The 19,424-nt window shown below is 45.1% G+C and overlaps 1 pseudogene; it reads right to left on the reverse strand.

Annotated features, from left to right (window-relative positions):
• Positions 1 to 14,818: 14,818 nt before the first annotated feature.
• Positions 14,819 to 18,389, reverse strand: LOC112632369 (annotated as a pseudogene).
• Positions 18,390 to 19,424: the final 1,035 nt, after the last annotated feature.

Below are 19,424 nucleotides of genomic sequence, written 5' to 3' on the forward strand. Positions count from 1 at the left end.
ATTATATCCCTGAGTTTTTGGGTTGTGATTTCATCTGTAATGATGACTATTATTGCTGATATTATTATTATTGTTTAAAAAATCTTATTATACTTTAAGTTTTGGGATACATGTACAAAGCGTGCAGTTTTGTTACCTAGGTATACATGTGCCATGGTGGTCTTCTGCACCCATCAACCTGTCATCTACATTAGGTATTTTTCCTAATGCTATCCCTCCCCTAGCACCCTACCCCCCAACAGGCCCCGGTATGTGATGTTCCCCTCCTTGTGTCCATGTGTTCTCGTTGTTCAGCTCCCACTTATGAGTGAGAACATGCGGAGTTTGGTTTTCTGTTCTTGTGATAGTTTGCTGAGAATGATGGTTTCCAGCTTCAACTATGTCCCTGCAAAGGACATGAACTCATCCTTTTTTGTAGCTGCATAGTATTCCATGGTGTATATGTGCTACATTTTCTTTATCCGATCTGGCATTGATGGGCATTTGGGATGGTTCCAAGTCTTTGCTATTGTGAATAGTGCCGCAGTAAACATATGTGTGCATGTGTCTTTACGGTAGAATGATTTATAATCCTTTGGGTATATACCCAGTCATGGGATGGCTGGGTCAAATGGTGTTTCTGGTCCTAGGTCCTTGAGGAATGGCCACACTGTCTTCCACAATGGTTGAACTATTTTACACTCCCACCAACAGTGTAAAAGTGTTTCTATTTCTTCACATCCTCTCCAGCATCTGTTGTTTCCTGACTTTTTAATGATTGGCATTCTAACTGGCATGAGACGGTATGTTATTGTGGTTTTGATTTGCATTTCTCTGATGACCAGTGATGATGAGCATTTTTTCATGTGTCTGTTGGCTGCATAAATGTCTTCTTTTGAGAAGTGTCTGTTCATATCCTTTGCCCACTTTTTGATGTTTTTCATTTTTCTGGTAAATTTGTTTAAGTTCTTTGTAGATTCTGGATATTAGCCCTTTGTCAGAAGAGTAGATTGCAAAAATGTTCTCCCATTCTGTAGGTTGCCTGTTCACTCTGATGGTAGTTTCTTTTGCTGTGCAGAAACTCTTTAGTTTAATTAGATCCCATTTGTCAATTTTGGCTTTTGTTGCCATGGCTTTTGGTGTTTTAGACATGAAGTCTTTGCCCATCCATGCCTATGTCCTGAATGGTATTGCCTAGGTTTTCTTCTAGGGTTTTTATGTATTATTATTATTAGGATATCATGCCCTTTACCTTGTACTTTCTAGTCCTCCTTGTCTGTCCAGTTTTTTAAGGAAGTCTCATAAGTCTCTTTATCTATTGTATTATATTTTATTGTTCCTGTGATTTATTAGATGTTTCATAATGGTGGAAACACATGGTTGACATTTTTGACCTATTGGGCCAAAAAAAGTTGCACTGGTTTGTGTCTTCGGATGCCTCATTCATGTTCTATTTCAGTGCTTGGTTGATGTTTTTAGGCCACTACTTGTGATTTAGGGAGGAGCCAGTTGGGAAAATTCAATGGGGAAGGGGAAGCTCATTGGGGAATATTCTAGGTCTTTAGTGTTGCCCCTTACTACCAGGAACACTTTTTTAAAATTATACTTTAAGCTCTGGGATACACGTGCAGAACGTACAAGTTTGTTACATAGTTATACATGTGCCATGGTGGTTTGCTGCACCCATGAACCCGTCATCTACATTAGGTATTTGTCCTAAGGCTATCCCTCCCCTACTCCTCCACCCCCTGACAGGCCCCATTGTGTGATGTTCCCCTTCCTGCGTCCATGTGTTCTCATTGTTCAACTCCCACTTATGAGTGAGAACATGCAGTGTTTGGTTTTCTGTTCCTGTGTTAGTTTGCTGAGAATGATGGTTTCCAGCTTCATCCATGTCTCTGCAAAAGACATGAACTCGTCCTTTTTTTATGGCTGCATAGTATTCTGTGGTATATATGTGCCACATTTTATTTATCCAGTCTATCATTGATGAGGATTTGGGTTGGTTCCAAGTCTTTGCTATTGTGAATAGTGCCACAATAAACATACATGTGCATGTGTAGTAGAATGATATATAATCCTTTGGGTATATACCCAGTAATGGAATTACTGGGTCAAATGGTATTTCTGGTTTTAGATCCAGTAACACTTTTAAACTCTCCTTCTTAATCAAACTTCAGCACAGTCTGTATTCTTTTTCAGCGAGTAGGTTACTTCCACAGTATACCTAGAGGAAATGCATGTGCAGAAATAGCAGGAGATAAGGCCAGAGCAGTCATTTGGAACTGGATCATGGAAGACCTCAATGCCAAGCTGATGTGTTTGGACAAGATCCTGCAGGCATGTGGGGTGAGGAGGCACTGAGAGTTTTAAGCCTAGAAGAGGCTTGATAAAAATGGTGTTTGAAGAAGACTAGTTTTGTTTTTCTGATATTGGGTCAACCAGGAAGCTTAAAAAAAACCCCAAACACACAAAGAAGAACAACAACAAAATGTAGAGTTTTTTTTTGCTTTTGTTTTCAGAAAAAAAGCGATGAATTAGCTTATATAAAGTGATGTGGGTCAGATGGTCATAGAGGGGGTAACAGTAATAAAAATCCAACTCTCAGAGCATGATGTATGTCCGATCTTTACAACCTTCTATGTCCTTGTATCTGCAGGGCTTCCGGTGGTGGTGTTGAGACGCTGCAAGACTCTTACCTTCCAAATCCAGTCAGTGTATTCTTATAGATTTCCCAGCTATCTTGCTTCCTCCCTTAGAAAGTCTTCCAAGACCCTTTTAGCTCCCCCAGCTCCCATTGTAATATTTATCTGTTCCACTTTTAGGGCTCATATCACTTTCTTACCTTGACTTTGAGTTAATGGACTTGACTTCTCTGTCCTACCAGACTATGAGCTTTCTTTGTTTGTTTGTTTGTTTTTGTTTTGTTTTATTTTTTTGAGACAGAGTCCCGCTCTGTCGCCCTGGCTGGAGTGCAATGGCGCGATCTCTGCTCACTGCAAGCTCCACCTCCCGGGTTCACGCCATTCTTCTGCCTCAGCCTCACGAGTAGCTGGGACTACAGGCGCCTGCCACCACACCCGGCTAATTTTTTATAGTTTTAGTAGAGACGGGGTTTCACCGTGATAGCCAGGATGGTCTCGATCTCCTGACCTTGTGATCCACCCACCTCAGCCTCCCAAAGTGCTGGGATTACAGGCGTGAGCCACCGCGCCCGGCCGACTATGAGCTTTTTGAGGGCTGGGAAACACTTCATCTTCTGACACATCGTGAATACTCAAAATATGTTGGTTAAGTGATTTAATTCATGTGAACCACTGGGACTTATAAATCTTCAGAGGGGGAAAAAAAGATTAGTGCCTGTTCATGGTAACTTTAGTAGGAAGTGTACTTCGTTGTATGGGTCCTTTGAAGAGAGGTAATTCAAGTAGGTTAAGGAGTGGGGAATTTTTAATTGTAGTGGCAATCTGGGATCCACAGGGAGAAAATAATTCATCCAGCATCATTTATAAAAGAAACATTGGAAGTTTGACAAGGAATTAGAAAATAATGTGTAAAATGTCCATCTCTTGCATTCCAAGTTAGAAGTGGGGACAATATGTTCTGATGGGAGGGAAAAATTGGGATTTGGGATCAGACATTCCTGAGCTTGCATCCTATTCCTACACATTTTTGGCTGTGTGACTTTACACAAGTCACTCAGTTTGAGTTTCAATGGCACAGGCTTTGACTCTAGACTACTTGAATTTGAATTCTGTCTCTTCAAAATACATAATGGTGTGACTTTGGGCAAATTACTTGTGCCTCGATATTTTTATTTTGTGAAATAGGGGTAATAATAGTACCTGGATTTAGGGTTATTGAGAGGATTAAACATATTATTACTTGTGACAGGGCCTTGAAAAGTTTCTGAAACACAGTAAGTATGTAGGTTATTATTATAATGATTAATAATGTTATTTTGCCTTGTGGGGTTATGATACAGATTTTATATGCAGTCCTGAACCCCATAATGACATTTTGGTTGATGACAGACTGCATATATGACAGTGGTCCCATAAGATTGTAATATTGTATTTTTACTATACCTTTTCTATGTTTAGATACATTTAGATACACAAACACCATTATGTTACAGTTGCCTCCAGTATTCAGTATATAATACAGTTTGGATCTATGTCCCCACCCAAATCTCATATTCAATTGTAATCCCTAGTGTTGGGGGTGGGGCCTGGTGGGAGGTTATTGGATTGTGGGGGTGGATCCTTTATGAATGGTTTAGCATCATCTCTTGTTGCTGTTCTTGTAATTGAGTTCTTGTGAGATCTGGTTAAAAGTGGGTGTCACCTCCCCCAACCCTTTCTCCTGCTCCCACCATGTAAGACATGTCTGTTCCCGCTTTGCCTTCCGCCATGACTGTATGTTCCCTGAGGCCTCCCCAGAAGCAGAGGCTGCCATGCTTCCCGTACGGCTTGCGGACCATGAGCCAATTCAACCTCTTTTCTTTGTAAATTAGGTAGTCTCAGTTATTTCTTTATACCAATGCGAGATTGGACTAGTAAAGTACAGTAACATGCTGTACAGGTTTGTAGCTAGGAGCAATAGGCCATACCATATAGCCTAGGTGTGTAGTAGGCTATAACATCTAGGTTTGTGTAAGTGCAGTCTATGATGTTTGCACAAGGAAATCGCCTAGTGATACATTTCTCAGAACATATCCCAGTCATTAAGCAATGTGTGACTGTATATATAAATGTATATAGTGTTATTTTCTATATGTATTATTATCTAATGATTTTAGTTCAATTATTGATACTTACAGTTATGCCATGGAATAGAGGCTCATTAGTAAATATTAAGGAATATACTGTCCCATCTTGATTATTTTGGGAGCACAAGCATGATGGTGAAGAAAGAGAAATAGTCAAAGGAGGAAGGTTGATGAGGCAGAAGAGAGGTAAGTTAAAGAGAGAACAAGAATGAAAAACACGTAGGGAGAGAGCAGAAGAGGAGAGGAAGAGATAGAGAGACAGATACATTTGAACTCTGATGAGAGATAAGTCAGGAACCATGTTCTTTCAGACTCACTAAAGACAGGGATTTCAGTACCATCATTCCCTATTTTGAAATATCTACAGACAAAATAACCATGGCTCTTGCTCACTGCTGCAAGGTTGACCTCAGCAGAGTCCTGCACCGGGCCAGGGAATGGTCCTTCCAGAGCTGGCCCGAGTCGGCGGTGCCCTGGGTGGGTGGGGAGATGCCGTGCTTGCCTGTAACTCTTGCTCCATCTGGGCTCCCCTGCCAGCTGTGTGTTGTTTATGGCAGCTCCCTATAAGGAAGACAGGGAATCAACTCCTGCCATTTGGAATCACCGGGAGCTTCCCCGAATGTGCTATACCACTCTGCCAGCCATTCTACCATTGTGCAGTGCGGGACACTTAGATGTGCCCGTGTGGATACCCCAACCTTGAGACTCCACAGAGGAGGTTGGCCTCATCTTCCTAGTATTCCTGAGATGTTCAGTGCCCTGCAATTTCCCTTTTCAATCAAGTCTGCGCCTGGTATTGGCAGACATCCCTGCCCAGCCTCACTTCTCTAATTTCTGGGAGACATGGCAGTGGAGGGGCTTGTTGCAGAGAGGAGAGGAAGCAGAGAATGGAGACTCAGGCACAATTAAATTTGCCATTGAGACATTTCACCAACATTTGGCAAAAGGTCCCTGACTCTGTGTGGCTGTGCAGGCAGCCCAGTGCCCAGGCTGCCAGCTTCTTAGAGCTCCACGGTGGCTGCCAAGGGCCTGGCCACGTTCTCCTGTCTGTCAGTGCGTGTCCAGGAGGCTGCTTGCTGGCATGCTAAAAATGGAGGCCAGCTCTTGAAAAGCCAGGAGGGGGCAGTGAGAAAAAGCAGGCCTGGGAGGCACAGAGGAATCAGGCCAGGCAGCCACAGGTCTGTGGGTCTGGGCCAAGGAGACAGGTGGCAAGCAGCTGAGCCACCTGGGGTCAGGTGGGTGGAATAGTGTAATTTTCACATATACTGAGCATCTTACGTGTGTGAGGCTGGTGTCTCTGTCCATTTATTCTGTTTCCTTCCTGGTAACAGATTGGATGGGCTATCCCTGCTCTTATCCAAGGCCACCTTCTCCACCTGTGCTTCTCAAGGACATCGCTGTAGCCACTCTCTTCTCTCTCTCCTGCTTCATCAGGTTTCCTTCTAAGCTCTGGATCCTTCTCATGAACACACAATGCAAACAGGCTGTAATATCTTCCAACTTCAACCAAACTCTTCCTTGACCCCACGTCCCTTCCCATTGCTCCCACTTTTCTTTACTCCCTTTTACAGCTAAACTCTTTGAAAGAGTTTACTATGCTCACTGTCACCAATTCCGTGTCTCCCATTTGCTCTTGAATCCACCCTAATCAGGCATTTTTCTACTCTCCCACAAACATTACTCCCAGACGGTCACATCTGGTGGATATTTGTGTTATTGTCTTAACTGACCTCTCGGCAGCTTTCTGTCATTCTAGAAGCACTCCCTTCTTTTGGCTTCAGGAAACCATATTTTCCTGGTTTTCTTCCCATTACTCATTTCCACTCACTCTCCTTGTCTGGCTCTTCCTCTTCTCCAGTTTCCAAAGGCTGCCCTACCCCTGGACTTCTTCACATTGACTCCTTTCCAGTTTATATCCTCTGCCTGGAAAAATTTGAACTACAGATGTATTTACACAGCTATCTATCTGACAGATGTCTATTTCTACTCATGCAACGGTGTGCCTTCTTTGTGCCACGCACTGTGTGGCTGCTGGAGATCTACTGTGATCCCTGCCCTTAGGGGGCTTCTAGTCAGTGCTCTTTGCTTTCTCTGTGTTGCTAACTTATAACCTGATGATTAATTTTCTGCTTTGGTGTCTATATCCTCTTATATGCTGGCTGATAGGAGTTCCTAGAAACACCAGTCAGATGTTTAAATCAAGATCTGCTTTCCAGAGTCAACAGCTGGATCTGTGGGGTGGGGTGTAATCCAGGGCAGCCAGGAATGGGAGGGGACAAATGGCAAATGTGAACTTAGACCTTCAGAAACCCAAAAGGTTAAAATCAGGAAATTCAATGGGGTCATCAAATCCAGAAATGGAGAGATGGGACACTCATACACTGTGTTCAGTTGTGTAGGTTGTACACTGTACAAGGGCACTCCTACCACGGGGGGCAAGTGGTGACTGAAATCAGCCTGCGTTCTTCCCATGATGAGTGCTTGCTCACGGCTGTGTCTGCCTGGAGAAGGGCGCCTTTTTTTTTCCTGATTCACACAAAGCCACATAGACTGGCTGGTATCCTGACTATGAATAACCCTTGCTTCCTTTCACCATTCAGCTAGAATGCTAGTTCCTGGATGCTGTGGTTTGGATGTGGTTTGTCCAGACCAAAACTCATGTTCAAATTTAATTGCCAATGTTACAGTACTGAGAGGTGGTGGGGACTTTAAGAGGCCTTTGGGTCATGTGGGCTCTGCTCTCATGAATGAATTAATGCAGTTCTCTTAAGACTGGGTTTATTCTCAAGGGTCTGGAATAGTTACCTTTGAGAATGGCTGCCTCGTGTTTGCCCTTTGACACTCTGGCTTTCCCTTCAACTTCTCTGCAATGTTGTGATGCAGCACGAGACCCTCAGCAGAAGCTAAGCAGATGCCAGTGCTATGCTCCTTGGACTTCCCAGCCTCCAGAATCATGAGCTAAATAAACCTCTTTTCAAGTAAATCACCCAGTTTCAGGTATTCTGTTACAGCAACAGCAAACAGACTAAGACACTTGGAGAGGCCTCCCTAATATCCTCTCTGGAGTAGGTCTTCCCTGCTGTTTCAGTTCTCACTTCCCTCTTTGGCTTTCTTAGCTCTTCTCAAATTTGTAATTACTCATTTGTGTGCTTCTTTGTTTACTACAGTCCCCACTAGATTGTAAGCCCATGAGGGCAGGGGCTGTCTCTGGTTCACTGTGCATATTTAGCATCTGGCATATTGTGGGAATCTATTCATAGCTGTTGGATTAGTGACTGAGGGCAGAATCAGAACAGAGGATGGGGATAAAGAGAGGATGAAAATAAAGTGGAAGGGACAGGTGGCTGCGTGTGGATAGGTCACACCCATGTTTGGGTTTCCTCATTGGCTGTGCTGTGTGTGTTCTGGTTCTCAGGAGCTCACCAGAATATACCTGGGCTCCTGCCTATGCCCTAGGTTCCTGCTCAGCTTGCCTTTGCCCCTTCTGAGTCCTTGTATTAATCACCTACTAGATACCAGGCCCTGCACTGGGGTGACAGAGGTGTCTTGGGCTCAGTCTCACCCTCAAGGACATCACAGACTCACAGAGGAAACAAGGCTTGTGGAACAAAGAGAAACAGGGGAAAATTCAATGGGATGAGTGCAGAGAAAGGGCAGAGGAATAATGTCATACTGGAGAATCAGGCAGGTTTCAGAGAGGAGGGGGCGTTCTGGTTGGGCCTTGAAGGAGGAATATGATTTCACTGGATGAAGAAGTGGAAGGAATTCTGGCCTGAGGTAACAGCAGCTGGATGGATGAACAGCAAGCTGTGTGTGTTTGTGTGTGTGTTTGCGTGTGTGTGTTTGCATGTATATGTGTTTGCATATGTTTGCATGTGTGTGTGTGTGTCTGTGTGTGTGTTAGTGTGTGTGTGTGTGTGTGTTTTTCCGTGTGTGTGTGTTTGTGTGTGTTTCGGTGTGTGTGTGTGTGTTTGTGTGTTGTGTGGCTGTAGCATCAGGAGTGCATCTCAGGTACTGTGCTAAACAATTTGGTGCTCTCGACCACTCTGCAATTTTTTTTTTCTCATTTTACTTTTTCCAAAAACGTTTCCCATTTTCCATTTTACAGATGAAGAGGCTGAGATTCAGAGGGGCCATCCAGTGTGGCCAAGGTCACACATCAAGAAAGCAGTGAGGGTTGTGGAGGGTCAGGAAAGGGTGTGATGTGAGAAGGGGATTTCTCTGGAGGCTGCATGCGGAATCTGGCTCAGGGTGGGTAGAGAGACCCATGGATAGCTGCTGAACAGCATGGTGAGGGATGAGAGGAGGCTTTGGGAGTAGAAGGCTCCCAGCTCCTGTCCTGTCTTTGAACACGTGCAGCCCACTCACCCTAGAGAGGAACGAGGAGGCAGCTCTCAGGGAGAAAGGCCGTGAACTCCAGGTGACCATGCGTAATGTTCCCGAGAAGCATCCCCTCTCCTCACCCTGATCCCAAACTAAGTTTGGGACATCCTTTTCTCAAAGGAGACTAATTGATAATCCAGGGTGATACAATGTTATCACTGTCATTCCATTGAAATGCAACAGCAATGCCCTATAAATGTTCTATAAATCACCCAGAGCTTAAAGAGGAGAGTGAAATGAGCATTGCATTATAAACCACAAAGCCCATTAATCACATGGCTACAAACCATAAATATGACAAGTACATCCATCAATCCTGCACCTTACTTTCTGGTCTGCAAATGCACGCATTAGCAACTTAATGGATTTAGAAGGCATTTTCTCCTATAGACTCGGAAACAGAGTATTTTATTATTAGCCTCCTGGGCTTAAAAGGAAGGAAAAAGAAGTCACCTTTCACAACAATACTCAGGGGCATTACAGGGGGGAGTCCAGGCGGTGGCTACAGCCACTGACTCTGCCTGAATTCTGGAGACATCAGAGACCTGGGAGCCTGGTCTTGGGCAGTAACAAGACTTTTTGGGGGCCATGACGTGCCCTGCTTCCTGGCCTCCACCTGCTCCTGGCTCCCACAGCTGCAGCTCCTTGACCTGAAGGTTCAGGCCTGTCCGGGGCTTCTGGGCCAATCTTTCCCTCAGATTAGAGGGATTGATGTAGCATGAGTTTATAAGAACAAAACTGCGTTTTCATTTCGTTTCCGCTACTAGAGTTACTCTGATTTTGTGTCTTAATGATAAGCTTCTTTCTTCTTTCTCAGACTGCATTTCCACCTGGCTCTGAGAAACCAACAGACACAGTCCTTGCCCTTTGGGGTTCACCATTGAAGGGGAGGTACACACCCCATGTGTGGAAATGCAGAGACAGAGAGGTCCAGAGATGGCAAGAGACCTGGTTCTCCTCCAGGTCATGGGAGTCCTTCCTTGTCACTCCCACTCTGACCTCAGGGCTGGGGCCTTGATGGATTTACAGATTTCAGCCCTTGGCTGGGCCATCCTGGCTGCAGACCTTGCTGAGGATGGCATGATGGATTCAGCTCACAGGTGTGGGAGCAGATGCCCTCTTTCCATTGCCTGATGAAGAGAGACGGTGTCTCCGATGAATAGGACAAAAGTTTTGAAGTCAAACAGGTCTAAACTTGGATGCCAGCTGTGTGACCCTGGGCATGTCACCTGTGACTCTGAAGCTCGGTTTCCTTCCCCATGCATGCGACTAGTCTGTCTCTCAGAGTTTGTACTACTAGTAACTGACATGTATTAAGTCCTTCACAGTAGTTACCCAGTGCTGTGCTAAGTACATTACCAGATAAAGCTCATTCTATTCTCGAAACTGCTGTGAGCGGCTCATGGGAGCCTGGATGCGGCTGGGGCAGGGGCTGTAGTTGAGAAGCCCTAAACCTCCAGGACAGTGGTTCTCAGTTGGGGTGATTCTGCTGCCGATGGGGCATTTGGCAGTGTCTGAGGTAGTTTTTAGTTGTTTCAGTTGGGTTACCTAGTGTGTAGGGGCCAGGAATGCTGCAAACATCCTACAATGTACAGGACATCCCTCCTAGGCTGATGAAGAATTATTTGACCTAAAATGTCAGTAGAACTGCATTTAACGGTGCTCTAGGAGAAGCAGGCTGGCAGTAAAGCCAGGGGATCATAATTTCCATCTCAGCTGCGGTGCAGAATGCTAGTCTAACTGGGTTATGACCCAGACCCTTTCTGCAATAGGAAGTGTCTCTCTGAAAGCAGGCTGGTGATGCCTTGGTTTCACCCTCTGGGCTGGGTTTCCTGTCCTGCCGTTCCATCCCTTTCCCACTGCCCCACTCCGGCCCACTCCATCCCTCTCCAAACATTGGCTGAGCACCTGCTTCATCCAGAAGGATAAGACCCAGCCCCCAGCCAGGAGCAGACAGCGTGCAGCCCAGGGAGGGAGAATGGCACAGAATCAGATGTAATAAGGTAAACAAAGAAGTCTTAGCAGCCAGCATGGGGGCTCCCCTAAGGGAGGGAGGGTCTTCATTTGGGAAAGTGCCTTGGTAGGGCTCGAGCTTCAGTACTGAGATCACAGTGTTGAGCTCCCACATCCCAAAGTGGAGGTTCTTCCGGGGCTCTCGTGCTAGGCTTCACATTATAGTCATCTCATGAGATGGGCCCCGCCTCTCACCAATTAAATCAATTTCAGGGACAGCTGCTGTTTGAAAGCTCCCCAGGGAATAGAATGGGCGGTCAGCTGAGAAGCACGTGGCTTCACCAGGCCAGTCTCTGAGAAAGACACCAGGTGTGCACCACATCCCACAGGTAAGTGTCATTTAGTAGGTTCAGGAGTCTGGTCTGCTTAATGTCTGCTTCAGGTGGCTTTGATATCTTGCAGGTGCAGGATTTCAGAGGCGTAGCCACCTGGATGAGATACTGATTTTCCTGCTGAATAGGAGTTGAGATAGAATGGAGGATGGAGAGAGAGGAACCAGAAACAGGGAAGCAAGCTGGAACCAGGTGAGGACAAGGGCCAGGGGATTTCCCGTGGGAGGGGGCCTTGCTGCAGTGGGAACCCCTCTGATCCCCTGCCAATCTTCACAATGTGTTTCTCTGAGCAGCATTTTATGTAAGTGTGTATAAACTGAAGAGGGGGCAAAAATCTCACGTTCTGGTCAGTGGCAGGCAGAGCAAGGCACCTACAAAGAAGCAGGGAGCCCACAGGCATTGGGGATCAGAGAGCATCAGCTCGGGAACAACAGACGTCTTGGGCGAGGTGAGGGTCTTTGTTTTGAGATGGAGTTTCGCTCTTGTTGCCCAGGCTGGAGTGCAGTGGCACGCTCTCGGCTCACTGCAACCATCTGCCTCCCAGGTTCAAGCAATTCTCCTGCCTCAGCCTCCTGAGTAGCTGGAATTACAGGCACCCACCACCACCATGCCTGGCTAATTTTTTGTATTTTTAGTAGAGATGGGGTTTCACCGTGTTAACCAGACTGGTCTTGAACTCCTGACCTCAGGTGATCCACCCACTTCAGCCTCCCAAAGTGCGAGGATTACAGATGTGAGCCACCGCGCCTGGCCAGTTGCTTAGCTTTCTCTTGCTATAAATTTGCCCAGATGCAAAGAATTAAGACAATAAACGCCAATTTCTTGTTTATGTGCGGACCTCTGTGGAGGCTCCTATTAGGCAGGTCGCTTCCCAGTGCTGACTCAGGGCTTTGGTTCCTTCCATCTGGAGCTCATACATAGCATCTGAGGAGGAGGGGGAAGAAGAAGAGCCTGGAGGAGCCCGTTTTGCCCTTGACTGCCCTGACCTGGAAGTAATCCCTCACTTCTGCTCAGATTCCATCAGTGAGAACGAGGCACAGGGTCCCACCGAGACACCAATGGGCTGTGAGCTGAAGAAGAGGTGAGTTTGTTAGCATGTGACCAGCCTCTGATGCAGACCCCCATTGTCCTCAGTGTTCCATAGGTGAGCCATTCAGTATAGGAGAAGTGTGCGGAGGCACAGTGGGGGCACATGGGGGAGAAGAGTTTGCTTAGTCCGGGCAAGTTTTGGAAGGCTTCCTGGAGGAGGTGCTGCTGAAAGTGGTCTGCAGAAAAAGCCAGAGGTAAGGGCCAAGAGGGCCAAGGAATGTGATTTCAGTCTGCGTCTTCATGCCTTTGCAGATGCATTAGTGTACGTTGCTGCTGTAACAAATCACCACAAGATTAGTGGCTTGAAACAACACAAATGGTCTTACTTTTCTATAAGTTAGAAGTCTGGAGCATGTCTCACTGAGCTGAAAATCAAAACATTGGTGGGGCTGTTTTCCTTCTTGGAGGCTCTAGGGAAGAATCTGTTTCCTTATCATCACCAGCTCCAGGGGGCTGCCATGTGCCTCAGCCCTCCGTCTGTCTACAACGCCAGCAATATCTCAGCTCTCTGGCATTCTCATGTAGCCACATCTCCCGCTGACCACAGCCGGGGGAGTCTCTGATTTTAAGGACCCACGTGATTAGATTGGGCCCACTTGGGTAATCCAGGCTAATTGCCTTAACCTTAATCACATCAGAGAAGCTCACTACCTTAAAGTGGCATATTCACAGGTTCTGGGGATTAAGACATGTTTTTGATGGGTTGGCAGGGGACATTCTACCTACCACACACATGCAACTCCTTCTACTTGAAATTTCCTGTCTTCTCTTTATCTATCTGACTAACCTCTATGCATCTTTGAAGACCCATTCAAATAACTTTCCCCACTTCCCACCAAGAAACTTTCCCATCACTGGCTGGGGAGTTAGTCTCGCCATCAGCATGTTTCTTTTGTGCCATTTGTATTCTACCGTAATTACTAGTGTACTTCCCCTAACCCCCATTGCAAAGTCTTTGGGGTCAGGGTCTCTGACTTCGTTATTTCCATATCTTTAAAATCTACCATAATGTTGGACACAAATGTGCTCTGTGTTTGTGGAATAAATGGCTAATATATATAAAATATGTAATATTATATTATATATATATTTACAGTGTTCTATTCAGAGAGGGTGGAAGGCTTATATTATATAATTTAAAAGGAAATATCATCTGAGCTTAATTGTTCCTGTAGGATCTCAACTTTCATCTGAAGGCTTTTTTTGTTTTTTTTTTTTTGATATGGAGTCTTGCTGTGTTGCTCAGGCTGGTGTGCAGTGGCATGATCTTGGCTCACTGCAACCTCTGCCTCCCAGGTTCAAGTGATTCTCCTGCCTCAGCTTCCCAAGTAGCTGGAATTACAGGTGTGTGCCACCATGCCTGGGTAGTTTTTGTATTTTTAGTAGAGACGGGGTTTTGCCATATTGGCCAAGCTGCTCTCAAATTTCCTGACCTCAAGTGATCCGCCCGCCTTGGCCTCCCAAAGTGCTGGGATTACAGATGTGAGCCACCGTCCCTGGCCTGAAGGCCTTTTATATCTGAAAATTTTATTTCTTATTTATAACTCACTGTTAGTATTTAAAAATATTTATATAAAGATATATAAAATATAACATATTTTATATTTGTTTTAAATAACTGGAATATTTTAATTATTTAAATATATTTGACCAATATTTATATTAAAATATTTTTAATAAAAATTATTTTTATAAAGTATAAATAAAAATATTTTTATGATTCCAGTTAAGACTAGAAGATACTTAAGGTTTACTTTTTAAGTTTGCTGAGCCAGTAATTATTATGTATCTGTACTACATTCATAGGATGCCACTGAAAAATTATTTTCATTTTTCTTGAACTCCAGATGATAAAAGGAAAAAAATGTCACATATCATCTTACCATGCAGAAATGTGTCCTAACACTCTGGTGTATTTAATCTCAGATTTTTTTTTGGTTTGTATGTTACATGTAAGTATACATTCTTAAAAATGAGACAATAATAAATGTATAGATTGCTTTTTAATTGCTCTATTAACTTTATATTTTTCCATGCAAATGAGCAAAACTCTACTGATGACAGAAACTTAGACTGGGTACAAAGGCTTTATTTATTGATATTTATCAATTATCTACAAACATCAAGTTAGAAGCTAGAAGCACAAGACTCACCTGACACATGGAGAAAACATAACGTTCACAGCAAATGAGTAAAGACATATTAGGAAAATGCAAGGAAAGATAACACAATGGGACTCACAATATTAACTTCATGGAAAATGGCAGGAGTCCAGGCATAGGCAAAATTCATCATGATGGTCATGGGGATTAGAGAGCTTCCCATACGGATACACAGACAATTCCTCAATTGTAGCTCCCTCTTCTCTCCTGATTCCTCTCATCTTCTCCATGAACATTCCCATATCATCTCCACCTCTATCCATCCCATCAGTGACCTGCCTGTTGGGTATAGCCCATTGAAAATTAGGGGCCAGTAAAAAAGAATGAGTTCATGTCCTTTGCAGGGACGTGGATGAAGGTCGGCGCCATCATTCTCAGCAAACTAACATGGGAACAGAAAACCAAACACTGCGTGTTCTCACCCATAAGTGGGAGTTTGAACAACGAGAACACATGGACACAGGAGGACATCACACACTGGGGACTGTTGGGGGAGTGGAGGGAAAGGGGAGGGATAGCATTAGGAGAAATACCTAATGCACGCAGAGCTTAAAACCTAGACGGGCCAGGAGCGGTGGCTCACGCCTGTAATCCCAGCACTTTGGGAGGCCAAGGCGGGCGGATCATGAGGTCAGGAGATCGAGACCATCCTGGCTAACATGATGAAACTCCCTCTCTCCTAAAAATACAAAAACAAAATTAGCCGGGCGTGGTGGTGGGTGCCCGTAGGCCCAGCTACTCCGGAGGCTGAGGTGGGAGAATGGTGTGAACCCGGGAGGTGGAGTTTTCAGTGAGCCAAGATGGCACCACTGCACTGCAGCCTGGGCGACAGAGCAAGACTCCATCTCAAAAACAAAAACACAACAAAAAAATCCCACCACCAACAAAAAAACCCTAAATGACAGGTTGAAAGGTACAGCAAACCACCATGGCACAGGTATACCTATGTAACAAACCTGCACGTTCTGCGCATGTATCCCAGAAGTTAAAGAAAAAAAGAAAATTAGGGGCAAGATGGCGAGCCTGTTTCTGTTTGTTCTTTCTTGTAGGCTGGTGGCCTTTTCCTCCTCCCAAGGGTGGTCTTCCTCTCCAGTCTGAATAGGCTTCTCTGTTTCTTTGTTTTCCTGGTGGATGTTGGCCACTATGAGGTTCTTCTGCTCTGCTTTCCCCAGTCCTGATGACTGTTAGCATTTTGATGTATTTCCTTCCACCCGCCACCCCCGCTTTTTTTTTTTTTTGAGACAGAGTCTCGCTCTGTCGCCGGGCTGGAGTGCAGTGGCACGATCTCGGCTCACTGCAACCTCCGCCTTCCAGGTTCCAGTGATTCTCCTGCCTCAGCCGTCTGAGTAGCTGGGACTACAGGTGCCTGCCACCATGCCTGGCTAATTTTTTGTATTTTTAGTGGAGACGGAGTTTCACGGTGTTAGCTAGGATGGTCTCGATCTCCCGACCTCATGATCCACCCGCCTCAGCCTCCCAAAGTGCTGGGATTAAAGGCATGAGCCACCGCGCCTGGCCTCTTCCACCTTCTTTTCTATGCTCATGCTTATATATTCCAAAAGTACACATTTTTACCTATGGATATTACGACATATTCAGTTTTCTGGCTTACAAGCCAGAAAACTCAACATTAGGAGTGAAAACATTAGTTTTCACTCAACATTAGGAGAAATTCTTCATGCCATTGAAGTGTTTTTTGAAAACGTGCCTTCTAATGCCTTCATGTATTTCTTCATGTGAACGTACCTTACTTCACTTAGCCATTTCCTTGTTTGACAACTCGGTTGCTTCAATATTTCTCTACTGTAATTAATCTTGCGATGACTATTCCTATATAGGTACTGTGTTCATATCTTTAATTATTTTCTTGGGTTAAATTTCTAGGGATAGAATTACAGGGTCAAAGGATATGAACTTTTTATGACTGTTGTTACATATTTCAAAGCAGATTGGACACATTTACCCACTTATTAGCAAGTGAATCTGCTGTGGTCTGAATATTTGTGTCCTCCCAAAATTTATAGGTTGAAATCATAACCCTCAAGGTGATGGTATTAGGAGGTGGGGCCTCATGACCCCTAGGTCATGAGGGTGGGAATCTTGTACAAAGATTGGTGCCTCTATAAAAGAAACATGAGGGGGACCTCTTGCCTTTTCCACTGTGTGAAGACACAGTGAGAAGTCACCGTCTGTGGGGAAATGGGTCCTCAGCATCACTGCATCTTCTAGTACTCGATCTTGGACTTTCAGCCTCTAGAACCGTAACAAATAAATTTCTGTTATTTACAAACCACCCAGTTTATGGTATTTTGCTATAGCAGCCCAAGGAAACTAAGACAATATTATCTCAGCTTTTGACATGTTCTAATAATGAACATTCCTTAATAGAAAACAACTCCGTTTATGTTATGGGTAAAAATTTGTGTCTAATTGTCATTTTAATGTACATGTCTTTGTTAGTGAGGGTTTGCAGTATTTTGTTTATTAACAGAAAAGCGACTTATTTTTTCCTTTATGAACTGTCTACGTTCTTCACTCATTTATCTACTGGGGTTAATGGTTTTTTCTTCTTATCTATTTGTATGATATATTTGCATATAATGGTATTAATCCTGGTTCTGTAATACTTGTGGCAAACCTATTCTCTTTGTTCAAAGCTTCTTTTCAAATAGGGGCAGGGAACTGGTGTCATTCAGGTTAACCCCCAACCCTGCCAGTTTCCTTTGAGAAAGGCACTGGCCCACATCCTTCTCCATAGAGTTAGCCCCCGACCTGCAACCCCTGGCTCGCTGAATCCTTCATTTTGTCTTCAAAAGGAGTTGAATTTTAAGCATCTTTGTTGATCCTCTGGGAGCAAAACCACTTTGTCAGCTTGAGATCGTTCATTTCCCCATTTCTTTCCTGTCTTCCATTCCTCATAGATAATCCCTGGCAATTATTAAGCATTTTTGTGTTGCCTTAGACTTTTGAGTACTTAATGATCCTTTAGTGGTTCAGCAGAGAAAGGAGAATCTTTCCTTCCTTCTCCCACCCCCTTTGAAAATTCTGAGCTGTAGGAATCTTTCTAATGGACTGACAGCTCTTGGAAGGGAAACAGATCCTGGACATTGTCCATCACCCGCTCCAGATCTGGTAATTTCAATGTGGGGGAAAAAAGGCCAGAGTCACGTAAGATCTCACAGATGCTTGGTGATGCAGCCACACTTCACTAAGTGAGGACTGAGGAAATAGAGAGTTCTACCCTGAAGAAGGCAGTAGACTAAGGAGATGTCACACGTGGAAACAGCCCAGTAGAAGCATGTTCTTAGCAGGATGGCATGTTGTGGTTACAGCTCCACCAAAGCAGAAACGGAGACAGCACTGTCCTCCCTGGACCTGGGAGAGTCAGGAGATGAGCACAACATGGGCACAGAATGGGACTGGAGATGGCCCAGGACGAGGGCTATGGGCAGTTGGGGGCAGAGGGGGCTGTAGAAACTTTATGATGCTCTTGTTTCAGGAAAGGCAGGGCCTAAACAACCCCACTCAGTCCCCCATCCATGGAGGCTTAGGAGGGAGAGTGGCCTGCTCTTTACCCCTGTGGGACTGGAAGGTGTAGGGGGAGGAAAGGGCTCCGGGAGTCTTTGGAGCCCAGCTTCCCGAGGGTGCTGTACGTTGCATCTTAACCATGCAGCTCTCTGGCAATGCAGGCAGAGGAGCAGCAACTGTGCTTTACCTGCCCTGGCCGCAGGGTCGGGCCTGCTTACCCAACTTTCCACCCAGCCCACCCTTGCCCCATAGGACCCTGATCCAAGGCCCTCCTGCAGGCCCCTGCACAGCAAAGATCTCTCTTTGCAGCACTTCCCCTGGAAGCTCCCCTTAACTCTCCCACTAACAGCTCCTTATCCAAAGGTGTACGTTCTCTTTCTAGTTCTCCCTCCTCTCCACTTGCTACTGCCTTGGGAGGCCCTAGTTCTCCCTCCTCTCCCCTTGCTACTGCCTTGGGATGCTACTGCCATGGGAATTCCCTTCTCCCTACCTTTCTCATGGGCAGGCAGTCCCAGATTTAAAAACATATTTAGGCCAGGTGCGGTGGCTCATGCCTGTAATCCCAGCACTTTGGGAGGGCAAGGTGGGCGGATCACTTGAGGTCAGGAGTTTGAGACCAGCCTGGCCAACATGGTGAAACCCTATGTCTACTAAAAATACAAAAAATTAGTTGGTCATGGTGGCACGTGCCTGTAGTCCCAGCTACTTGGGAGGCTGAGGCAGGAGAATCGCTTAAACCCGGGAGGCGGAGGTTGTAGTGAGCTGAGATCGTGCCACTGCACTCCAGCCTGGGCAACAGAGTGAAACTCCATCTCAAAAACAAAAACAAAAAATTACCCTGGTGTGGTGGCACATGCCTGAAATCCCAGCTACTTGGGAGGATGAGGCATGAGAATCGCTTGAACCTGGGAGGCGGAGGTTGCAGTGAACAGAGATCGTGCCACTGCATTCCAGCCTGGGTGACAGAGCAAGACACTGTCTAAAACAACAACAGCAACAACATATTTAATATTTTCTCATATTCTTATCTTACTATTCTCTGCTAATGTCTCTATTGCTGATTCTTCATTCATTCAGAACATATTTATAAAGCACTGGGCGCGGTTTTTCACGCCTGTAATCCCAGCACTTTGGGAGGCTGAGGCAAGTGGATCACTTGAGGTCAGA

The sequence above is a fragment of the Theropithecus gelada genome, chromosome 10 (genome assembly GCF_003255815.1).
Source record: "Theropithecus gelada isolate Dixy chromosome 10, Tgel_1.0, whole genome shotgun sequence".
Classification (NCBI taxonomy): Eukaryota; Metazoa; Chordata; class Mammalia; order Primates; family Cercopithecidae; genus Theropithecus; species Theropithecus gelada.